Source organism: Meles meles, unplaced genomic scaffold, assembly GCF_922984935.1.
Source record: "Meles meles unplaced genomic scaffold, mMelMel3.1 paternal haplotype, whole genome shotgun sequence".
Lineage (NCBI taxonomy): Eukaryota > Metazoa > Chordata > Mammalia > Carnivora > Mustelidae > Meles > Meles meles.
Window position 1 is genome coordinate 707,230 of NW_025721603.1, and position 13,365 is coordinate 720,594.

General features: G+C 40.7%; 1 pseudogene; it reads right to left on the reverse strand.

The window, feature by feature from the left end:
- Positions 1 to 227: 227 nt before the first annotated feature.
- Positions 228 to 1,274, reverse strand: LOC123936553 (annotated as a pseudogene).
- Between the last annotated feature and the right edge of the window lie 12,091 nt (positions 1,275 to 13,365).

The following is a 13,365-nucleotide window of genomic DNA, read 5'->3' on the forward strand; positions in this document are numbered from 1 at the left end:
TGACAAGATCATATTTTTTTTTTGCCTCAGTACAGTATAATTTATTGATGGTACACTACATGTTAGGGCTCCCCAAACCCTTTCCCTTCTTCAGGGGGTTTGGGGTGGAAATGGTGAAGGTTGGGAGATTCTCTGTCTTCGGGGGTTAAGTTAGGGAAGGGACTCCCCTGAAGTTGAGAGCCTCTCTTTTCCTCTTGCTCGCACTGGGGCTAGTAGTCCAGGGGCTCTTATTCCTTGGAGGACACATGGAACATAAAGTCTACCACCCAGTTGTAGTCAATTTATTGTCATACCAGGAAATGGGCTTGACAGTGTGATCATTGAGAGCAAAGCCAGCCCTGGCATCAAAGGTGGAAGAGTGGGTGTCACTATGAAAGTCATAGGAAACAACGTGGTCTTCAGTGTACCCGAGGATTCCCTTGAGGGGGCCCTCTAATGTCTGCTTCACGACCTTCTTGATGCCATCATATTTGACAGCTTTGTCTAGGTAGCAGGTCAGATCCAAGAAGGACATTTTGGGCCATGCCAGTGAGCTTCCCATTCTGCTCAGGAATGAACTTATCTACAGCCTTGGCCATGTCAGTGGAAGCAGGGATGATGTTCTGGGCAGCCCCTCAGCCATCATTCCACAGCTTCCCAGAGGGGTCATTCATGGTCTTGTAGGTGGCAGTGATGACATGGATGGTGGTCATGAGTTCCTCCACGATGCCAAATTTGTTATAGATGTTCTTGGTCAGAGGATACAAGTGGTTGGTGGTGCAGGAGACATTACTGACAATCTTGAGTGAGTTGTCATACTTATGGTTCACACCCATCATGAACATGTGGGCATCAGAAGAGATGATGACCCTCTTGGCCCTGCCCTTCAAGTTAACCCCAGAATTCTCCATGGTGGTGAAGAGCCCAGTGAACTCCACAACATATTCATCACCAGCATCATCCTATTTAATGCTGGTGGGATCTCACTTCTGGAAGATGGGGTTGGACTTTCCATTGAAGACAAGTTTCCTGTTCTCAGCCTTGACAGTGCCGTGGAATTTGCCATGGGTAGAATCATACTGGAACATGTAGACCATGTAGTTGAGGTCAATGAAAGGGTCACTGATGGCAACAATATCCACTTTGCCATAATTAAAAGCAAATCTGGTGATCAGGTGCCAAATACAGCCAAATCTGTTCACTCTGACCTTCACCATTGTGTCTCAGGGACATGGCTGACACTTCATGAGAAGAAGTGGCTGTTTGATAAATGAAGAGGAGCAGAGAGCCAACATCACATTCAAATTTTATGGATAAGAATATTCCATGATGTGCATATACTGCATTTTTACAATTTATTAATGAATATTTGGGCTGTGTACACAGCTTGGCTATTGTAAACTATGCTGCAATAAACATATGGGGGCATGTATATTTTAAAATTTTGTTAAAATTTCATTTAGCAAACAAACACTGTAATACTAGTCTCAGATGTACAATAAAGTGATTCAACACATCCATATAACATGTAGTGCTCATAAGAACATGTGCCTGCTTAATACCCATCTCCTCTCCTCTGGTAACCCTCAGTTTGCTCTCTGTAGTTAAAAGATTGTTTTGTGGCTTGTCTCTCTCTCTCTCTCTCTCTCTCACTTTTTTCTCCATTTGCTGATTTGTTTAGATTCTTAACTGCATGTATGAGTGAAGTCATATGGTATTTGTCTTTCTCTGACTGTTTTCTTTTTTCATTTAGCATAGTACTCTCTACATCCTTTCACATATTTGAAAATAACAAGATTTTGGGGGGCATCTGGGTGGCTCAATCCTTAAATGTCTGCCTTCAGCTTAGGTCATGATCCCAGGGTCCTGGGGTCAAGACCCATATTGGGCTCCCTGCTCCATGGGGAGTGTGTTCCTCCTTCTCCCATTCCCCTGCTTGCGTTCTGTCTCTTGCTGTCTCTCTCACTCTGTGTCAAAAAAGTAAATAAAATATTAAAAAAAGAAAATAACAAGGTTTCCTTATTTTACATATACATATATGTATCTCACATCTTCTTTATCCATTTATAAGCCAATGGACCCTTGTGGAAACACAAATAGTTTCCATAAATTGACTGTTCATAATGTGGTTATAAACATCAGGGTGCATGTATCCCTTTTATTTAGTGTTTATGCATTCTAAGATTTATTACCTTGCAGTGCAATTTCTGGATCATAGGGTAGTTCTATTTCTGTGCCTAACTTTTTGCATATACAAATACTTTCTTAATTTTATCTCAAAATAGTATTTAAATACATGTATTAACCACAGTCTTCCTTTTCCATCCATTAGTCATTGAAGAATGATATTTTAAACAAAAAGACAACAGAAGTGATCAGTTACATATTTATTACAGGAATGAGATAATAGTTTCACATTTATACATAAATTTCAAAAAAACTTGCAAAAATTATCCGATGGTGTGAAATTAATATCCATATATGTCTTTAGTTAATACAGAATAGCATCCTTATTAAGATTCAATGGTTATAGTGTTAATTATTAGCTAACAGACTTAGGATTCATTTCTTAACATTTATTGACTCCAGTTATTCATATAAAAATCAATACTAGCTATGTTGTAGAATTCTGTTCAGAGACATAGGAAATAATGGGGAAAATCACTTGAAGCACTTAGACCTGTATTCAGGCATGTCATAATCATCATTATCATCATTAAGGTTACTGTTCCAAGAGTAGAGTGAACAACCATCACATCACTTCCAATTATCAGAAACATGAAAATCAAAGAACATTAGGGTTATGGACTAATGAGTTGAAAGAGAAATATAAGCACTCAAATGATAGAGAAATTATGCTATCATTTATTTTAAATCTGGGAAACAAAAATTTTTAAGAGAGAAGGAAAATAAACATGATGCAGATGAGATGGGTAGAAAGAAGGCGGACTGCAAGAATTTTAAGAATGTGATGATATTGGTAAAATTTGAAGGGAAAGTTAATGGAATAAAAGCAAAGATGACTTGGGGAGGAGTCAAGATGGCGGAGAAGTAGCAGCCTGAGACTACATCAGGTAGCAGGAGATCAGCTCGATAGCTTATCTAAACATTGCAAACACCTACAAATCCAATGGGAGAGCGAAGAGAAGAAGAACAGCAACTCTAGAAACAGAAAATCAACCACTTTCTGAAAGGTAGGACTGGCGGAGAAGTGAATCTAAAACGACGGGAAGATAGAGCGCGGGGGGAGGGGCCGGCTCCCGGCAAGCGGCGGAAGAACGGAGCACAAAATCAGGACTTTTAAAACTCTGTTCCACTGAGGGACATTGCTCCAGGGGCTAAACCGGGGTGAAGCCCACGCAGGGCCAGCGTGGCCCCAGGCCCCGCAGGGTCACAGAAGGATCGGGGGTGTCAGAGTGTCGGAGAGCTCGCAGGTATTAGAACGGAGAAGCCGGCTGCAGAGACAGAGCCGAGGACTGAACTCTCAGCTCGGGGTTACCTTGAACTGGTCGCGGGCTGGGTGAGCTCGGAGCGCGGCTAGAGGCTGGGGATACGGGAGTGATTGGGTGCTGTCCTCTGGGGGCGCACTGAGGAGTGGGGCCCCAGGCTCTCGGCTCCTCCGGGCCGGAGACTGGGAGGCCGCCATTTTCATTCCCGTCCTCTGGAACTCTACGGAAAGCGTTCAGGGAACAGAAGCTCCCAAAAGCGAACCCGAGCCGATTACTTAGTCTGGCCGCCGGTAAGGGCGGTGCAATCCCGCTTGGGGCAAAGACACTTGAGAGTCACTACAACAGGCCCCTCCCCCAGAAGATCAACAAAATATCCAGCCAGGATGAAGTTCATCTATCAAGGAGAAAGCAGATTCAATTCCTAAGACAGCAGAGCAATTCCAGAGGAGGAGAAAGCAAAGCACGGAACTCATGGCTTTCTCCCCATGATTCTTTAGTCTTGCGGCTACTTCAATTTTTTTTTCTTTTTTCAATTTGTTTTTTCTTTTTTCAATTTTTTTTCTTTTTTCTTTTTTCTTCTTCTGCTAAATTTTTTAAAACTTTTACCCTTTTGTTTTTTAACATTTTTTGACTAGTTCATCTAAATATATATATATATATTTTCTTTTTTATATTTTTTTATTTGTTTTATTTTTTAAATTTTTTTCTTTCTTTTTTTTTCTTTTTTTTCAGAAGCTGTTTTTATCCCCTTTCTCCCCCCCACAATTTGGGGTCTCTTCTGATTTGGTTACAGCGCATTTTTCCGGGGTCTTTGCCACCCTTTTAGTAGTTTATTTGTTCCTTCATATCCTCTTATCTGGACAAAATGACAAGGCGGAAAAAATCACCACAAACAAAAGAACAAGAGACAGTACCGAAGGCTAGGGACCTAATCAACACAGACATGGGTAATATGTCAGATCAAGAGTTCAGAATGACGATTCTGAACATTCTAGCCGGGCTCGAAAAAGGCATGGAAGATATTAGAGAAACCCTCTCTGGAGATATTAAAGCCCTTTCTGGAAAAATTAAAGAACTAAAATCTAACCAAGTTGAAATCAAAAAAGCTATTAATGAGGTGCAATCAAAAATGGAGGCTCTCACTGCTAGGATCAATGAGGCAGAAGAAAGAATTAATGATATAGAAGACCAAATGACAGAGAATAAGGAAGCCGAGCAAAAGAGGGACAAACAGCTACTGGACCATGAGGGGAGAATTCGAGAGATAAGTGACACCATAAGACGAAACAACATTAGAATAATTGGGATTCCAAAAGAAGAAGAAACAGAGAGGGGAGCAGAAGGTCTATTGGAGAGAATCATTGGAGAGAATTTCCCTAATATGGCAAAGGGAACAAGCATCAAAATCCAGGAGACGCAGAGAACACCCCTCAAAGTCAACAAGAATAGGTCCACACCCCGTCACCTAATAGTAAAATTTACAAGTCTTAGTGACAAAGAGAAAATCCTGAAAGCAGCCCGAGAAAAGAAGTCTGTAACATACAATGGTAAAAATATTAGATTGGCGGCAGACTTATCCACAGAGACCTGGCAGGCCAGAAAGAGCTGGCATGATATATTCAGAGCACTCAACAAGAAAAACATGCAGCCAAGAATACTCTATCCAGCTAGGCTATCATTGAAAATAGAAAGAGAGATCAAAAGCTTCCAGGACAAACAAAAACTGAAAGAATTTGCAAACACCAAACCAGGTCTCCAGGAAATATTGAAAGGGGTCCTCTAAGCAAAGAGAGAGCCTAAAAGTAGTAGATCAGAAAGGTACAGAGACAATATACAGTAACAGTCACCTTACAGGCTAATAATGGCACTAAATTCATATCTCTCAATAGTTACCCTGAATGTTAATGGGCTAAATGCCCCAATCAGAAGACCCAGGGTATCAGAATGGATAAAAAAACATAACTCATCAGTATGTTGCCTACAAGAAACTCATTTTAGATGCGAAGACACCTCCAGATTTAAAGTGAGGGGGTGGAAAACAATTTACCATGCCAATGGGCATCAGAAGAAAGCTGGGGTGGCAATCCTTATAGCAGATCAATTAGATTTTAAGCCAAAGACTATAATAAGAGATGAGGAAGGACACTATATCCTACTCAAAGGGTCTGTTCAACAAGAAGATCTAACTATTTTAAATATCTATGCCCCTAATGTGGGAGCAGCCAACTATATCAACCAATTAATAACAAAATCAAAGAAACACATCAATAATAATACAATAATAGTAGGGGACTTGAACACTCCCCTCACTGAAATGGACAGATCATCCAAGCAAAAGATCAACAAGGAAATAAAGGCCTTAAATGACACACTGGACCAGATGGACATCACAGATATATTCAGAACATTTCATCCCAAAGCAACAGAATAACCATTCTCTCTAGTGCACACGGAACCTTCTCCAGAATAGATCACATCCTGGGTCACAAATCAGGTCTCAACCGGTATCAAAAGATTAGGATCATTCCCTGCATATTTTCAGACCACAATGCTCTGAAGCTAGAACTCAATCACAAGAGGAAAGCTGGAAAGAACCCAAATCCATGGAGACTAAACAGCATCCTTCTAAAGAATGAATGGGTTAACCAGGAAATTAAAGAAGAATTGAAAAAATTCATGGAAACAAATGATAATGAAAACACAGCAGTTCAAAATCTGTGGGACAGAGCAAAGGCAGTCCTGAGAGGAAAATATATAGCAGTACAAGCCTTTCTCAAGAAACAAGAAAGGTCTCAAGTACACAACCTAACCCTACACGTAAAGGAGCTGGAGAAAGAACAAGAAAGAAACCCTAAACCCAGCAGGAGAAGAGAAATCATAAAGATCAGAGCAGAAATCAATGAAATAGAAACCAAAAAAAAAAAAAAACAATAGAACAAATCAATGAAACTAGGAGCTGGTTCTTTGAAAGAATCAATAAGATTGATAAACCCCTGGCCAGACTCATCAAAAAGAAAAGAGAAAGGACCCAAATCAATAAAATCATGAATGAAAGAGGAGAGATCACAACTAACACCAAAGAAATACAGACAATTATAAGAACATACTATGAGCAACTCTACGCCAACAAATTGGCCAATCTGGAAGAAATGGATGCATTCCTAGAGACATATAAACTACCACAACTGAACCAGGAAGAAATAGAAAACCTGAACAGGCCCATAACCAGTAAGGAGATTGAAACAGTCATCCAAAATCTCCAAACAAACAAAAGCCCAGGGCCAGACGGCTTCCCAGGGGAATTCTACCAAACATTTAAAGAAGAACTCATTCCTATTCTCCTGAAACTTTTCCAAAAAATAGAAACGGAAGGAAAACTTCCAAACTTATTTTATGAGGCCAGCATCACCTTGATCCCAAAACCAGACAAGGATCCCACCAAAAAAGAGAACTACAGACCAATATCCTTGATGAACACAGATGCAAAAATTCTCGCCAAAATACTAGCCAATAGGATTCAACAGAACATTAAAAGGATTATTCACCACGATCAAGTGGGATTTATTCCAGGGCTGCAAGGTTGGTTCAACATCCGCAAATCCATCAATGTGATAGAACACATTAATAAAAGAAAGAACAAGAACCATATGATACTCTCCATAGATGCTGAAAAAGCATTTGACAGGGGGAGGAGTCAAGATGGCAGAGAAGTAGCAGCCTGAGACTACATCAGATAGCAGGAGATCAGCTCGATAGCTTACTTAAACATTGCAAACACCTACAAATCCAACGGGAGAGCGAAGAGAAGAAGAACAGCAACTCTAGAAACAGAAAATCAACCACTTTCTGAAAGGTAGGACTGGCGGAGAAGTGAATCTAAAACGACGGGAAGATAGACCGTGGGGGGAGGGGCCAGCTCCCGGCAAGCGGCGGAGGAACGGAGCACAAAATCAGGACTTTTAAAAGTCTGTTCCACTGAGGGACATTGCTCCAGGGGCTAAACCGGGGTGAAGCCCACGCGGGGCCAGCGTGGCCCCAGGCCCCGTAGGGTCACAGAAGGATCGGGGGTGTCAGAGTGTCAGAGAGCTCGCAGGTATTAGAATGGAGAAGCTGGCTGGAGAGACAGAGCCGAGGACTAAACTCTCAGCTCGGGGTAACCTTGAACTGGTCGCGGGCTGGGTGAGCTCGGAGCGCGGCTAGAGGCTGGGGATACGGGAGTGATTGGGTGCTGTCCTCTGGGGGCGCACTGAGGAGTGGGGCCCCAGGCTCTCGGCTCCTCCGGGCCGGAGACTGGGAGGCCGCCATTTGCATTCCCGTCCTCCGGAACTCTACGGAAAGCGTTCAGGGAACAGAAGCTCCCAAAAGCGAACCCGAACCGATTACTTAGTCCGGCCGCTGGTAAGGGCGGTGCAATCCCGCCTCGGGCAAAGACACTTGAGAGTCACTACAACAGGCCCTCCCCCAGAAGATCAACAAAATGTCCAGCCAGGATGAAGTTCATCTATCAAGGAGAAAGCAGATTCAATTCCTAAGACAGCAGAGCAATTCCAGAGGAGGAGAAAGCAAAGCACGGAACTCATGGCTTTCTCCCCATGATTCTTTAGTCTTGTGGCTACTTCAATTTTTTTTTTCTTTTTTCAATTTTTTTTTCTTTTTTCAATTTTTTTTCTTTTTTCTTTTTTCTTCTTCTGCTAAATTTTTTAAAACTTTTACCCTTTTGTTTTTTAACATTTTTTGACTAGTTCATCTAAATATATATATATATTTTTTTCTTTTTTATATTTTTTTATTTGTTTTATTTTTTAAATTTTTTTCTTTCTTTTTTTTTCTTTTTTTTCAGAAGCTGTTTTTATCCCCTTTCTCCCCCCCACAATTTGGGGTCTCTTCTGATTTGGTTACAGCGCATTTTTCCGGGGTCTTTGCCACCCTTTTAGTAGTTTATTTGCTCCTTCATATCCTCTTATCTGGACAAAATGACAAGGCGGAAAAAATCACCACAAACAAAAGAACAAGAGACAGTACCGAAGGCTAGGGACCTAATCAACACAGACATGGGTAATATGTCAGATCAAGAGTTCAGAATGACGATTCTGAACATTCTAGCCGGGCTCGAAAAAGGCATGGAAGATATTAGAGAAACCCTCTCTGGAGATATTAAAGCCCTTTCTGGAGAAATTAAAGAACTAAAATCTAACCAAGTTGAAATCAAAAAAGCTATTAATGAGGTGCAATCAAAAACTATGGAAAGAACCTAGATGTCCATCAACAGATGAATGGATCAAGAAGATGTGGTATATATACACAATGGAATACTATGCAGCCATCAAAAGAAATGAAATCTTGCCATTTGCGACGACGTGGATGGAACTAGAGCGTATCATGCTTAGTGAAATAAGTCAATCGGAGAAAGACAACTATCATATGATCTCCCTGATATGAGGACATGGAGAAGCAACATGGGGGGGTAGGGGGATAGGAGAAGAATAAATGAAACAAGATGGGATTGGGAGGGAGACAAACCATAAATGACTCTTAATCTCACAAAACAAACTGGGGGTTGCTGGGGGGAGGTGGGATTGGGAGAGGGGGAGCGGGCTATGGACATTGGGGAGGGGAGGCGAACCATAAGAGACTATGGAGTCTGAAAAAGAACCTGAGGGTTTTGAAGGGTCAGGGGTGGGAGGTTGGGGGAACAGGTGGTGGGTAATGGGGAGGGCACGTTTTGCATGGAGCACTGGGTGTTGTGCAAAAAGAATGAATACTGTTACGCTGAAAAAATAAATAAAATGGAAAAAAAATGGAGGCTCTCACTGCTAGGATCAATGAGGCAGAAGAAAGAATTAATGATATAGAAGACCAAATGACAGAGAATAAGGAAGCCGAGCAAAAGAGGGACAAACAGCTACTGGACCATGAGGGGAGAATTCGAGAGATAAGTGACACCATAAGACGAAACAACATTAGAATAATTGGGATTCCAGAAGAAGAAGAAACAGAGAGGGGAGCAGAAGGTCTATTGGAGAGAATCATTGGAGAGAATTTCCCTAATATGGCAAAGGGAACAAGCATCAAAATCCAGGAGATGCAGGGGCGCCTGGGTGGCTCAGTGGGTTAAGCCTCTGCCTTTCGCTCAGGTCATGATCCCAGCGTCCTGGGATCGAGCCCCGCATCGGGCTCTCTGCTTGGCGGGGAGCCTGCTTCCTCCTCTCTCTCTCTATGCCTGCGTCTCTCCCTACTTGTGATCTCTATCTGTCAAATAAATAAATAAAATCTTTAAAAAAAAAAAAAAAGATTAAAAAAAAAATAAAAAAAAATCCAGGAGATGCAGAGAACCCCCCTCAAAGTCAACAAGAATAGGTCCACACCCCGTCACCTAATAGTAAAATTTACAAGTCTTAGTGACAAAGAGAAAATCCTGAAAGCAGCCCGAGAAAAGAAGTCTGTAACATACAATGGTAAAAATATTAGATTGGCGGCAGACTTATCCACAGAGACCTGGCAGGCCAGAAAGAGCTGGCATGATATATTCAGAGCACTCAAGGAGAAAAACATGCAGCCAAGAATACTCTATCCATCTAGGCTATCATTGACAATAGAAGGAGAGATCAAAAGCTTCCAGGACAAACAAAAACTGAAAGAATTTGCAAACACCAAACCAGCTCTACAGGAAATATTGAAAGGGGTCCTCTAAGCAAAGAGAGAGCCTAAAAGTAGTAGATCAGAAAGGTACAGAGACAATATACAGTAACAGTCACCTTACAGGCTAATAATGGAACTAAATTCATCTCTCAATAGTTACCCTGAATGTTAATGGGCTAAATGCCCCAATCAGAAGACACAGGGTATCAGAATGGATAAAAAAACATAACCCATCAGTATGTTGCCTACAAGAAACTCATTTTAGACGCGAAGACACCTCCAGATTTAAAGTGAGGGGGTGGAAAACAATTTACCATGCTAATGGGCATCAGAAGAAAGCTGGGGTGGCAATCCTTATAGCAGATCAATTAGATTTTAAGCCAAAGACTATAATAAGAGATGAGGAAGGACACTATATCCTACTCAAAGGGTCTGTCCAACAAGAAGATCTAACTATTTTAAATATCTATGCCCCTAACGTGGGAGCAGCCAACTATATCAACCAATTAATAACAAAATCAAAGAAACACATCAATAATAATACAATAATAGTAGGGGACTTGAACACTCCCCTCACTGAATTGGACAGATCATCCAAGCAAAAGATCAACAAGGAAATAAAGGCCTTAAATGACACACTGGACCAGATGGACATCACAGATATATTCAGAACATTTCATCCCAAAGCAACAGAATACACATTCTTCTCTAGTGCACATGGAACCTTCTCCAGAATAGATCACATCCTGGGTCACAAATCAGGTCTCAACCGGTATCAAAAGATTAGGATCATTCCCTGCATATTTTCAGACCACAATGCTCTGAAGCTAGAACTCAATCACAAGAGGAAAGCTGGAAAGAACCCAAATACATGGAGACTAAACAGCATCCTTCTCAAGAATGAATGGGTCAACCAGGAAATTAAAGAAGAATTGAAAAAATTCATGGAAACAAATGATAATGAAAACACAACAGTTCAAAATCTGTGGGACACAGCAAAGGCAGTCCTGAGAGGAAAATATATAGCGGTACAAGCCTTTCTCAAGAAACAAGAAAGGTCTCAAGTACACAACCTAACCCTACACGTAAAGGAGCTGGAGAAAGAACAAGAAAGAAACCCTAAACCCAGCAGGAGAAGAGAAATCATAAAGATCAGAGCAGAAATCAATGAAATAGAAACCAAAAAAACAATAGAAAAAATCAATGAAACTAGGAGCTGGTTCTTTGAAAGAATCAATAAGATTGATAAACCCCTGGCCAGACTCATCAAAAAGAAAAGAGAAAGGACCCAAATCAATAAAATCATGAATGAAAGAGGAGAGATCACAACTAACACCAAAGAAATACAGACAATTATAAGAACATACTATGAGCAACTCTACGCCAACAAATTGGACAATCTGGAAGAAATGGATGCATTCCTAGAGACATATAAACTACCACAACTGAACCAGGAAGAAATAGAAAACCTGAACAGGCCCATAACCAGTAAGGAGATTGAAACAGTCATAAAAATCTCCAAACAAACAAAAGCCCAGGGCCAGACGGCTTCCCAGGGGAATTCTACCAAACATTTAAAGAAGAACTAATTCCTATTCTCTTGAAACTGTTCCAAAAAATAGAAACGGAAGGAAAACTTCCAAACTCATTCTATTAGGCCAGCATCACCTTGATCCCCAAACCAGACAAGGATCCCACCAAAAAAGAGAACTACAGACCAATATCCTTGATGAACACAGATGCAAAAATTCTCGCCAAAATACTAGCCAATAGGATTCAACAGTACATTAAAAGGATTATTCACCACGCTCAAGTGGGATTTATTCCAGGGCTGCAGGGTTGGTTCAACATCCGCAAATCAATCAGTGTGATAGAACACATTAATAAAAGAAAGAACAAGAACCATATGATACTCTCCATAGATGCTGAAAAAGAATTTGACAAAGTACAGCATCCCTTCCTGATCAAAACTCTTCAAAGTGTAGGGATAGAGGGCACATACCTCAATATTATCAAAGCCATCTATGAAAAACCCACCGCAAATATCATTCTCAATGGAGAAAAACTGAAAGCTTTTCCGTTAAGGTCAGGAACACAGCAGGGATGTCCATTATCACCACTGCTTTTCAACATATTACTAGAAGTCCTAGCCTCAGCAATCAGACAACAAAAAGAAATTAAAGGCATCCAAATTGGTAAAGAAGGAGTCAAACTATCACTCTTCGCAGATGATATGATACTATATGTGGAAAACCCAAAAGACTCCATTCCAAAACTTCTAGAACTTGTACAGGAATTCAGTAAAGTGTCAGGATATAAAATCAATGCACAGAAATCAGTTGCATTTCTGTACACCAACAACACGACTGAAGAAAGAGAAATTAAGGAGTCAATCCCATTTACAATTGTACCCACAACTATAAGATACCTAGGAATAAACCTAACCAAAGAGACTAAGAATCTATACACAGAAAATTATAAAGTACACATGAAAGAAATTGAGGAAGACACAAAAAAATGGAAAAATATTCCATGCTCCTGGATTGGAAGAATAAATATTGTGAAAATGTCTATGCTACCTAAAGCAATCTACACATTTAATGCAATCCCTATCAAAATACCATCCATTTTTTTCAAAGAAATGGAACAAATAATCCTAAAATTTATATGGAACCAGAAAAGACCTCGAATAGCCAAAGGAATATTGAAGAACAAAGCCAAAGTTGGTGGCATCACAATTCCGGACTTCAAGCTCTATTACAAAGCTGTCATCATCAAGACAGCATGGTAATGGCACAAAAACAGACACATAGATAATGCAACAGAATAGAGAGCCCAGAAATAGACCCTCAACTCTATGGTCAACTCATCTTCGACAAAGCAGGAAAGAATGTCCAATGGAAAAAAGACAGCCTCTTCAATAAATGGTGCTGGGAAAATTGGACAGCCACATGAAGAAAAATGAAATTGGACCACTTCCTTACACCACACACGAAAATAGACTCCAAATGGATGAAGGACCTCAATGTGAGAAAGGAATCCATCCAAATCCTTGAGGAGAATGCAGGCAGCAACCTCTTCGACCTCAGCCGTAGTAACATCTTCCTAGGAACAACGGCAAAGGCAAGGGAAGCAAGGGCAAAAATGAACTATTGGGATTTCATCAAGATCAAAAGCTTTTGCACAGCAAAGGAAACAGTTAACAAAACCAAAAGACAACTGACAGAATGGGAGAAGATATTTGCAAACGACATATCAGATAAAGGGCTAGTATCGAAAATCTATAAGGAACTTAGCA